This window comes from Oncorhynchus gorbuscha, linkage group LG03, assembly GCF_021184085.1.
Source record: "Oncorhynchus gorbuscha isolate QuinsamMale2020 ecotype Even-year linkage group LG03, OgorEven_v1.0, whole genome shotgun sequence".
Classification (NCBI taxonomy): Eukaryota; Metazoa; Chordata; class Actinopteri; order Salmoniformes; family Salmonidae; genus Oncorhynchus; species Oncorhynchus gorbuscha.
This window is the reverse complement of record NC_060175.1, coordinates 36,205,044-36,217,485: the sequence shown is the minus strand read 5'-3', so window position 1 is coordinate 36,217,485 and position 12,442 is coordinate 36,205,044. Positions and strand designations below refer to the sequence as shown.

Below are 12,442 nucleotides of genomic sequence, written 5' to 3'. Positions count from 1 at the left end.
TTTTGCCAGCAGCTATTCGTTGTGCGTCAAGCATTGCGCTGTTTATGACTTCAAGCCTATCAACTCCCGAGATGAGGCTGGTGTAACCGAAGTGAAATGGCTGGCTAGTTAGCGTGCGCTAATAGCGTTTCAAACGTCACTCGCTCTGAGCCTTTTAGTAGTTGTTCCCCTTGCTCTGCATGGGTAACGCTGCTTCGATGGTGGCTGTTGTCGTTGTGTTGCTGGTTCGAGCCCAGGTAGGGGCGAGGAGAGGGACTGAAGCTATACTGTTACACTGGCAATACTAAAGTGCCTATAAGAACATCCAATAGTCAAAGGTTAATGAAATACAAATGGTATAGAGGGAAATAGTCCTATAATAACTACAACCTAAAACTTCTTACCTGGGAATATTGAAGACTCGTGTTAAAAGGAACCACCAGCTTTCATATGTTCTCATGCTCTGAGCAAGGAACTGAAACGTTAGCTTTCTTACATAGCACATATTGCACTTTTACTTTCTTCTCCAACACTTTGTTTTTGCATTATTTAGACCAAATTGAACATGTTTCATTACTTACTTGAGGCTAAATTGATTTTATTGATGTGTTATATTAAGTTAAAATAAGTGTTAATTCAGTATTGTTGTAATTGTCATTATTACAAATACAGTTGTAAAAAAACGGCCGATTTAATCGGTATTGGCTTTTTTTGGTTCTCCAATAATCTGTATCGGTATCGGCATTGAAAAATCATAATTGGTCGACCTCTAACTTCAACAGCATTTGACACGAGATCCTCTCTAAGCTTTACAGGAATATGACTCTAAGTATAAACCGCAATGTCTCTTCCGTAGATAATATAATCATATATTGCTACCACCATGTCATCAAAGTGATTATCTAAGTGAGTTTCAGAGATACAGTGGGGCAAAAAAGTATTTAGTCAGCCACCAATTGTGCAAGTTCTCCCACTTAAAAAGATGAGAGAGGCCTGTAATTTTCGTCATAGGTACACTTCAACTATGACAGACAAAATACATTTGAAAAAAATCCAGAAAATCACATTGTAGGATTTTTAATGAATTTATTGGCAAATTATGGTGGAAAATAAGTATTTGGTCAATAACAAATGTTTATCTCAATACTTTGTTATGTACCCTTTGTTGGCAATGACAGAAGTCAAACGTTTTCTGTAAGTCTTCACAAGGTTTTCACACACTGTTGCTGGTATTTTGGCCCATTCACCCATGCAGATCTCCTCTAGAGTAGTGATGTTTTGGGGCTGTTGCTGGGCAACACAGACTTTCAACTTCCTCCAAAGATTTTCTATGGGGTTGAGATCTGGAGCCTGGCTAGGCCACTCCAGGACCTTGAAATGCTTCATACGAAGCCACTCCTTCGTTGCCCGGGCGGTGTGTTTGGGATCATTGTCATGCTGAAAGACCCAGCCACGTTTCATCTTCAATGCCCTTGCTGATGGAAGGAGGTTTTCACTCAAAATCTCACGATACATGGCCCCATTCATTCTTTCTTTTACACGGATCAGACGTCCTGGTCCCTTTGCAGAAAAACAGCCCCAAAGCATGATGTTTCCACCCCCATGCTTCACAGTTGGTATGGTGTTCTTTGGATACAACTCAGCATTCTTTGTCCTCTAAACACGACGAGTTGAGTTTTTACCAAAAAGTTATATTTTTGTTTCATCTGACCATATGACATTCTCTCAAACTTCTTCTGGATCATCAAATGCTCTCTAGCAAACTTCAGACGGGCCTGGACATGTACTGGCTTAAGCAGGAGGACACGTCTGGCACTGCAGGATTTGAGTCCCTGGCGGCGTAGTGTGTTACTGATGGTAGGCTTTGTTACTTTGGTCCCAGCTCTCTGCAGGTCATTCACTAGGTCCCCCGTGTGGTTCTGGGATTTTTGCTCACCGTTCTTGTGATCATTTTGACCCCACGGGGTGAGATCAGTGGTCTTGTATGTCTTCCATTTCCTAATAATTGCTCCCACAGTTGATTTCTTCAAACCAAGCTGCTTACCTATTGCAGATTCAGTCTTCCCCACCTGGTGCAGGTCTACAATTTTGTTTCTGGTGACCTTTGACAGCTCTTTGGTCTCGGCCATAGTGGAGTTTGGAGTGTGACTGTTTGAGGTTGTGGACAGGTGTCTTTTATACTGATAACAAGTTCAAACAGGTGCCATTAATACAGGTAACGAGTGGAGGACAGAGGAGCCTCTTAAAGAATAAGTTACAGGTCTGTGAGAGCCAGAAATCTTGCTTGTTTGAAGGTGACCAAATACTTATTTTCCACCATAATTTGCAAATAAATTCATGAAAAATCCTACAAAGTGATTTTCTGGATTTTTGTTATAATTTTGTCTGTCATAGTTGAAGTGTACCTATGATGAAAATTACAGGCCTCTCATCTTTTTAAGTGGGAGAACTTGCACAATTGGTGGCTGACTAAATACTTTTTTGCCCCACTGTATATAGTGTACTTTATAATGATTTGGACATGAATTGTGAAAATGCTAATATCAGTACCATTGACTTGCCTTGGATTTGTGCCACAAATGTAAAAAAAATATTTAAAAAACATTTTGAAAATGGACAATAAAACCAAAGCATGGATTTCTGTCATCCCTTGTCCATAAACTGCTTACAGGGTAAGGAAACCAATGTGTTATTTTGTGATTTGGTTGAACTGTCCCTATCTAGTGGTCAGAGCCTGTTAATATTAGGATGTCAGATGGAACATAAACCTAACAACTTCAATTACACATATCTGAACGGTGCATTCGGAAAGTATTCAGACCCCTTCCATTTTCCCACAATTTGTTACAGCCTTATTCTAAAGTTGATTAAATACAAATATTTCCTCATCAATCTACACACAATACCCCATAATGACAAAACAAAATGTTTTTGGGACATTTTTGCAAATGTATAAAAAAAAAAAAAAGATACCTTATTTATATAAGTATTCAGACCCTTTGCTATGAGAATTGAAATTGAGCTCCGGTGCATCCTGTTTCCCATTGATCATCCTTGATGTTTCTACAACTTGGAATCCACCTGTGGTATATTCATTTGATTGGACATAATTTGGAAAGGCACACTATATAAGGTCCCACAGTTGACAGTGCATGTCAGAGCAAAAACCAAGCCATGAGGTCAAAGGACTTGTCCGTAGAGCTCAGAGACAGGATTGTGTTGAGGCACAGATATGGGGAAGGATACCAAAACATTTATGCAGCATTGAAGGTCAAGAACATAGGGGCCTCCATCATTCTTAAACAGAAGAAGTTTGGAACCACCAAGACTTCCTAGAGCTGGCCGCCCGGCCATACTGAGCAATCGGGGGAGAAGGGCCTAGGTCAGGGAAGTGACCAAGAATCCGACAGAGCTCCAGAGTTCCTTTGTGGAAATGGGAGACACTTCCAGAAGAACAACCATCTCTGCAGCACTCCACCAATCAGGTCTTTATGGTAGTGGCCAGACGGAAACCACTCCTCAGTAAAAGGCACATGACAGCCTGCTTGGAGTTTGCCAAAAGGCCCCTAAAGGGAACAAGATTCTCTCGTCTAATGAACCAAGATTGAACTCTTTGGCCTGAATGCCTAGCGTCATGTCGGAGCGAATGGAATGGCATCAATCACAAAAGGTGGAAAGGCAGGTGGAAGGAGGCAAGATCAAGTGTGAACATTCTAGCCAATGAGAGGGCAGGTATGCAAGTGAATAACAGACACAAAACTCCAATATAAAATATTTTTTCTCAAAGTTGCCGAGATGCCACGTGCGTCCACTTATATCAATACATTCGTAACAAACTAAAGATTACATAACTTCTATTCCATCAAATAATTCTCATTTAGCAAATTGACAACAAAGGAAATAGTTGGCCAAATCCCCACTTGGTTTGATTCTTGTGTGGACTGATTTTGACAGAAGTGGAGCCTCTTGGTTTTCCTCTTCCACTTTGACTTGCCTGCCTAGTTAAAGGTAAAAACATTTTTTTAAATAAACTCTGAGCATGCAGATGCTTCTCTCTATTTTAACCACTAGAGGGAGTAATATGTCTTATCTCTGACCATCAATTTCAACTAGGGCCTGAGCAGAAAGTTGTATCTTCTCTGTGTTAAGATGGAAAATTCCAGAGCTCTCTACTTCTAAGAATAGTTCAGAGGTAACAGAGGATTTGGAATAACCAGGAACAAAGCTCCAAGGGTTACCATCATGGCAGGTGGAAATGTTGCCGGGGGTAACCAGATAGCCCGGCAAGGCCCCCTCTTCCACCCCTTCCATACAGTCTGAGTCAACTACTGCACCTAATCCACAGCCCACTGGATGGCCATTGGACCCTCTCTACCCAATGGGGTGGTTTGCAGGCTGACGGTCTGTGTTTATGATGTGTTGTATTTCATGGTTGTGGTACAGTTAAGCATGCTGCTCACCTCGGGCCTAGGGGCTGGGCTGTGGCCACCGCTCCTAACGAGGTTCCAGTTAATCCCATTGATATGAGTGCTGGTATATCTCTGTCAGCTGGTATTGGGCTGATATGCCACCAAAAATATCCCCCCCTGACTCAATCGCTCACTCGCTCAGTTACCCACCCATTCTCTCACTTTTGTGCACTGACTCACACAGGGGTGGGATATCACAGTTTAGTGATCCTCACTCGGCTCACTGAATAAACTGAACATTCCTGCAAGCCCAGGACAGCTGTAGTCAGGGTCATATATCAGACAGTGCTCTGTGTGGAGAGTCAGAATCTTTATAACACAGGTCTGTGGCTCAGTGTGAATGTGTATATTTACGAGGGCTGTCCCCGACTAAAAAACATCTTGTTCGGCAGAACGTCGTCTGTTCTTTCGACCAATTGATTGGTCAACATTTTAGTGTATTTTCCCGTATAGACACACCCTATGTGTTTTAATCAAATAAACTATATGCATTGAGCTTGTCTGATGCTTTAAGTTTACGGTTTGATGAAATAAGACAAATGCCTTGAGGGGGCCAGAGAACCTGACTGAACTATTCTCCTCCTGCTCCTGCTGGCTTTCGCAGATTCTGCCATTACTCTCCTGAAGTTGCCTGTAATAGGTTGCCGACTCGTCGTGTAGTCTTTCTCACGTTGCAGGCCAGTTTCTCTTACCATTTCTACCCATCTGCATGCCAGTTATGGTTTTCATATGCACATTTTCGTGAAACAGATTAATTTACAATAATGTCTTTGTATCTCAAAACCCTTGTCATGTGGTTAAACAACATTCTATCCAAATCTAAATGAAAATGATATACAAACCTAAAAAGTAACTTATTTTGCCATTGCCAACTATGTAAAAAATAGCCTACATAAAGCCAACAAATAATAATAATAATATTCAATGAAAACATTAATTTGAACTACTTGTGGTACCTTGTTAACATTACAACATGAAATACATGTCTTAAACATTGCTACGTTTTTCGGAAATGGCAAAGAAAACGTGCTTGACACATTACAGATCACGAAGTCAGCTAATTTCCACTCCTTTCATATGCAAATCCATTTCATACATACACTGGCTTGTCTGGCTGTCATGTTTTTATTTAACCTGCCCTTCCCTTGTTTCCCTAGTCCTTTATTATGATATATATATTATCTCATGTAGCTCATTAGTACACACTTGTTGTTAAATATATGTATTTATTGTAGGTCCTATTATACAACAATAATGTGGAACAAATACATACCATCAAATGATACCTTAAAACATACAATAATGTGGAACAAATACATACCATCAAATGATACCTTAAAACATACAATAATGTGGAACAAATACATACCATCAAATGATACCTTAAAACATACAATAAATGATACCTTAAAACAAATAACAAATACCATCAAATGATACCTTAAAACATACAATAATGTGGAACAAATACATACCATCAAATGATACCTTAAAACATACAATAATGTGGAACAAATACATACCATCAAATGATACCTTAAAACATACAATAATGTGGAACAAATACATACCATCAAATGATACCTTAAAACATACAATAATGTGGAACAAATACATACCATCAAATGATACCTTAAAACATACAATAATGTGGAACAAATACATACCATCAAATGATACCTTAAAACATACAATAATGTGGAACAAATACATACCATCAAATGATACCTTAAAACATACAATAATGTGGAACAAATACATACCATCAAATGATACCTTAAAACATACAATAATGTGGAACAAATACATACCATCAAATGATACCTTAAAACATACAATAATGTGGAACAAATACATACCATCAAATGATACCTTAAAACATACAATAATGTGGAACAAATACATACCATCAAATGATACCTTAAAACATACAATAATGTGGAACAAATACATACCATCAAATGATACCTTAAAACATACAATAATGTGGAACAAATACATACCATCAAATGATACCTTAAAACATACAATAATGAACACCTTGTGCAACAGCTGGGAAAACCAACCTGACAAAATGTAAGATTTTAATACATAAACCTTATTTTTTTTAACAGTTGTGTCATTTAATATATATATATATATATATATTGTACACGCATGGCAATCATAAAATTCTGGTGTGTGGCATATTGACGAGGTGGTTGCTGTGTGGGTGGAGGTTTCTGCCTGTCACTTGTTCTCAACAGGCAGCCAGTCTCAGAAGGTGGACTTGAAGAGGGAGACTGCCAAAATCCAAGCACTGCTCTCTTTGTTCTGAGTGTTTGCAGTGCTAATGTTTTTAGTTAATTTGTGTATCTCACATAATTATGTGCCCAGTATGTTAGAGCAAGAAAACGTTCTTAGCAGATAATGACAATAACAGTAGCTGTAGATGATGTAATGAAACGTTGAAGGGTGATTGGTAATGAGGACGTCAGGTGGATCCATGTCTGGATGTTGGGCAGAACCCCTAGGTCCTGGAGAACAGGAGCAGAGTTAAAGGGAACAGGGTAGGAGACAGAGACGTAAACAAGCAAACACTCCAACTGCTCCAACTGGAGAAGATTGTTTGCTTCCACTGAGGTAACCCTAGGAAGACAAAGAGAAAAATATCAATGTTAGGGAAACTAAATCTAGCTTCAGGTTATTTTTTTGTGCAAATGCAAATAGTTATTATCTGAGATTTCTTATATTCACCTTAACAGATGGTGACCCTAGCTAGGAGCGAAAGAGCAGCGAAGTTTCCCAGGCCTCTCCTTCCTTTTGTCCTTCTTCCAAACCAATTGCATTGTTTACCTCAGTCAACAGCTGTGGCTTCCGTCCGTACTCAGTGGAGGCCTGGATGCTGTTGTTGTGTGCAAAAAGAATTACCTTTATAATTACTATCTATTGATGATGTAAGATATTGAAATATGTCTGATTATGTACCATGGACAAACAAAAACAAATTGTAAAAAATAAATCAAACTAACAATTGGTGACAGAATATAACTTATAACATCCGTACCTTGTTCCAGCTTTCATGACCTCGGTCACTCAAGATGACCTCTGGAGAACCGTGGGTGTTGAAGATGTTCATCGCCTTGGAGGGGCCCTCGCCAGTCTCGTCCTTGATGGGTATCATACAAAACAAAAAATCTATTTTTGGTTCCAAGCACCCTTTTTAATGGGTTACAGACGGGAATTTAGAGTTATGCATGTACTCTTCTTTTTACGGACCTTAATGGGTTTTGCCTCCACCCACTTGATAAAGTGATTGGTTGCCGTCAGACACCAGCTGTTGCCATTCCTGGATTTTGTGAAGGGTCCGTTGAGATCTACCTCTAACATTTAAAGTGTTAGAGAGAAGATTACGTTATTCTTCTGCATGCCTCACACCCTCCATATAGAGCCTCCTACCACATTTTTAGATCAAGCCGAAATGGGCTTTTAGTCTAGGCCTCTGCGATGGATAAATTCACTGAGATGGGCGCAAATATTTGTTACTGCTCAACTAAAACGATCTCGGTCGACCATCAGCCTAATCTCCAAACATTCGACCAGTCGACTAATCGGGGTCAAGCCTAATATTTACAGTACACGAGTGACAATTATAGACATAGGTGTTTCCTGCTTGTCTTGCCTTCCAACGTGTGTGTGTGTGTGTGTGTGTGTGTGTGTGTGTGTGTGTGTGTGTGTGTGTGTGTGTGTGTGTGTGTGTGTGTGTGTGTGTGTGTGTGTGTGTGTGTGTGTGTGTGTGTGTGTGTGTGTGTGTGTGTGTGTGTGTGTGTGTGTGTGTGTGTGTGCTCTAGACTGTCTGCCCAACCAGTGCACCCAAGTAGACTGAGCTGCCCCTTAAACACCATCCATCATGGGAGAGGCTCTGAAAGACCCCCCCCGCCCTCCTAGTGGAGGTGAGGAGGAGTTCACACCCCCTCTCAGGAATGATCCTGCCGGCTTCAGGGGAATGGGACGTTGACCTCAAGATAGCCGGCTTAGCTGAATGGTTAAATCCCTGAAGAAATAGCTGTGGCACAGTGTATGTTGTGTAAAGTGACACTGGTTCTGGGCTCCCTCTTTGCTATATTCAGATACTGTGAGAGCTGTGCTGATAAGCAGAGAGGCTGGTGAGTGGTGAAGTTCGGGCTAGGTTATCAGAGATGGGAGGGAGAAGAGGAGCAGAGACTCTGGTAGCCTTGGGACAGTGAGCGTGGGATTTTAGGGTATGTGTGGACGGAATGTTTTGAGAACCCTCTCAGGGATGGGCTCTCATAGAGATACGGAGCATCATGCTGGGGTGAATGGTGAGATATTCATTTGTTTCAATTTCTAATGATTTTTTTCACATGAGAAAGAAGATTGAACAAGTTCTTGTTAGATTTTTCCCCACTCTGTATTTCATCATACCCATGTCTACTGTCTAAAGTTGAACTCATTCAATCAGCTTACACTAGATGACTGGCTTAAATAACAATCAGCATCCAAATTAGTCGACCTGGACCAGGGTTGATAAACAAATGGTGTTCTGCAGCACAGTGTTTCTCTGGTCATCTCTAAGGACAGATCTCTTTATATCTCCAGAGGTCATCGTGGTGTCAGGTCCAGCTCATGTATGTTTTTCTTTCTCTTTCTGATAAAAGCAAGAGTGTGAAAACAGTCTGGACAACCCCTTCCTCTCTCTCTTCTCTCTCCAGTTATTGTCACCTCCCAGCTCTTACTACCAACTACCCATGAGCCCCCTCTTTCCATTTACTGAAACCAGCCCTCTTACCCACCGAGCACCGACCGACACGGGACATCCATGGACGTTGAAAAGTAGTTGAAACTTGGTCAGTTCAAATCTGAACCAATCATGGGCGTTTGTTTCACAAGTTTGGAAAGCACAGTACAGTAAAGAAAAGTAGAGTATAGGTCAGTACTATACAGTACATTACTATAGAGTTTAGTACAGTAGAGCACAATAGAGTACAGTCCAATTTAGTGTACTATACTGAACTTTACTGAACTATACTGTGCTGTACTGAACTCTACTGTGCTGTGGTCTACTGTGATGTACCGTGATTTCCAAAGTTGTGAAACATATACGTCTCTGATTGGACCATGAAGAGAATGACATGTATAATTATGCATTTTTGTATAGTACAGATCAGGGACCCATGATGTCATCTTGTTACCATCATTCTGTTACCCGGGTATAAATCCACTTCAATTACTGTAGTTCAATAACTAAAAGGGATGTTTTGAAACTGAAGTCGTCATGTCATAGCGGACACCCCAATCTTTCAGCAGACATCTTTGAATATTAATTTGTGGCCACAAAAAAAACAGTCATTCTGTTACCAAACTTTATGCCTGCACTGTTATTTTGAGACAATTTGTTTTTGTAAAATTTTCTGTAGAAATTGTTAAAAGTAGTCCTTGTTTGTAGAGTTGTATGGTTTTTCACTTTGCAATCAATGGTTCAGAGACAAACTGACTGTTTGGCATACTTTTAAAGTGAAGAGTCTCAGCGTTGTTCTGTTACAGTGTAATTGCCTCTTTGTTCTGCTCCTCAGTGTTATTTCTGTCGTTCTCTCTTTGTATTCTCTGTTCCTATCCTCCCAGTTATGTAACATTATCTAGGGCTAATGTCAACAGTGACACAAACTAACAATGCACCATGCCCTGTGTGTACTATCTTCATGACTTCCAGCCACTAAAGGCCTGCTCTGTCACTCAACCATCATTGAGCATCTTTTTTTCTCAGTGGGATGAGATGGGATACTTTGCTTCCAAGTGCGTACTCTCTTTTTGGGGGTTTAGACTAACGGAAATACTGTGTTTTGTTCTGTTATGGTGCATTTTCTGCACCAAGCATTAACAAGAATTTATGGAGAAATAATATTTGGTATCCCTAAACTTAGGAATCCCTAAACTTTGGTATCCCTTTTTTAGGACTACAAACTAGCAAGCTCTATTGCATGAGAAGCTCCGCCCGCTAAGTGCACAGCTGTGGGGGGATGGACTGTATCCCGGTATCCCTTGGGCTCCCAATGCCACGCACCTAGAGGCTGGTACACCAGTACAGTGGGAGAGGCGGCATTTGCATGTGTGTGTGCATGTGTTTTCAAATGTCTGAAAGTTTGAGGACAGGAATATCAAGGTCAGCTTTCTTCCTTTTTCAGTTAACATCTGGTCCATTCTGGAGTGAGGTTTTCAGTTAACATCTGGTCCATTCTGGAGTGAGGTTTTCAGTTAACATCTGGTCCATTCTGGAGTGAGGTTTTCAGTTAACATCTGGTCCATTCTGGAGTGAGGTTTTCAGTTAACATCTGGTCCATTCTGGAGTGAGGTTTTCAGTTAACATCTGGTCCATTCTGGAGTGAGGTTTTCAGTTAACATCTGGTCCATTCTGGAGTGAGGTTTACCGTTAACCAGATGTTTTCAGTGGAGGGTAGTAAAGGGGATTGGGTGAAGTATCATGTTTTAGTTTAGAAAAAGGAACATTTACAGTACTGTCAACTTTGTCAGAGCCCTTAATGTCTTATCTCACAGTGCATCAGAGCTCATAAAAATCTTTCATTGTATCAAGAGTAATAAGATAAAACCAAGTAATCTGTTGATTTAGCAACCAGGATGAAACCAATCTCACAGCAATCAGATTGAAGACTATATTGTATTACATTACACTGCAGAAATCAAGACAGATTTGGGTCGTCCTACCCTTGTAACACCCAGAAGAACATGATTTCACTTGGAAAGGCCAGTCACTGCCTTTTAGGGATGTCATTTTATGAGGACATGACTGACCTGGAGGATACAGTGAGTGTTTGGGTTCCGGCCAGACAGAAAATGACTCTACTGCTGTAGCCATTCAGATAGTAGAACAAGCCACTCAGTGAAGGTTAGGTCAACTCCTGTGTAATTATGTCTATTTATGTGTGCTGGTTTTGCAGACAAAACAGGAACCGTCAGGAATCTGACTCTTGTCTAGCTGTGGTGTGTGTCTAGGCTGTGCCTGGGTCTATATCAGGGTTGTCAAATGGCCCGCGAGTCCCATCAATTCGAGCCGCAAGGTGGTTTGAGTAAGCCTTTCTTTAAATATTTTTTTTCCCTGGGGAAAAATATTCAATTGACATGACTAAAACCAAATAGAAATGGTGTAGAAATGACAATGACCTACATTTCTAGTCTCTTTACTCTGTCCAGATTGCTAACAGTCTTCAAAACGGAAACTAGACAGTCAAGGAGCATCGAAAATTCCAAAAGCGATGAATAGAGGACTTTTTATTTTTTGACGGCGAGGAAATATAACCAATTTTAAGTGCGGCCCTCTGGACTTCGCCCGAAGACCACATATGGCCCGCTGAGCAAAATTAGTTTGACACCCCTGGTGTCGGCTAAATGCTTATCTGTGGGGGGACTGTGATCCTGTGTCTTCATTCTCTGCTATGAGGGGAATTTCCCTCTTGTCATTTCCACTCCCCCACTTAGTCCTCAGCTTCTCATTCTGAGAAGGTTGCACTACATGCTTTTTCTCTCAGACTTTCCTGAAGAAATAGAGAAGAGTCAAAGAATGAGGGATTGAGAATACAAAGAGATAAGAAACGGTAAGAATAGAGAGGTTAATAATACAACTACTCCTACGGAGTTTCAGCAGTCTCCTAGGGAGGGAGGACCAAGACTGACTCACTAGAAGAAACAGGCTTCCCTTTAACAGCAGTCATGTGAGGAAGGAAGCAGGAAAACCCCTCTTCCCCCTGCCTGGCCCCTTACATGCTGCATTAGAGCAGAGAGTTGTCTGCTGTCAGGGAGGACTATATGATACTAATTCACACATGCTAATGTAGTGTACTCACTCTCATTACATCATAGAACTGCATTAGTCTACATTTTGTAGTAGGCTAAATGTAGGCTAAATGCTCAAAGGTGTTCACTGTTCACATTTGCAAAAAACAAACACGCATTAAAACGAACAACAACAGTATAAACTATGT

The 12,442-nt window shown here is 40.7% G+C and overlaps 1 protein-coding gene across 5 annotated transcripts in view; it reads left to right on the top strand.

The window, feature by feature from the left end:
• The window catches only part of LOC124031296 (AMP deaminase 2-like), a 55,573-nt gene that overhangs the window by 22,800 nt on the left and 20,331 nt on the right, over nt 1–12,442 (top strand). The window lies entirely within an intron of this gene.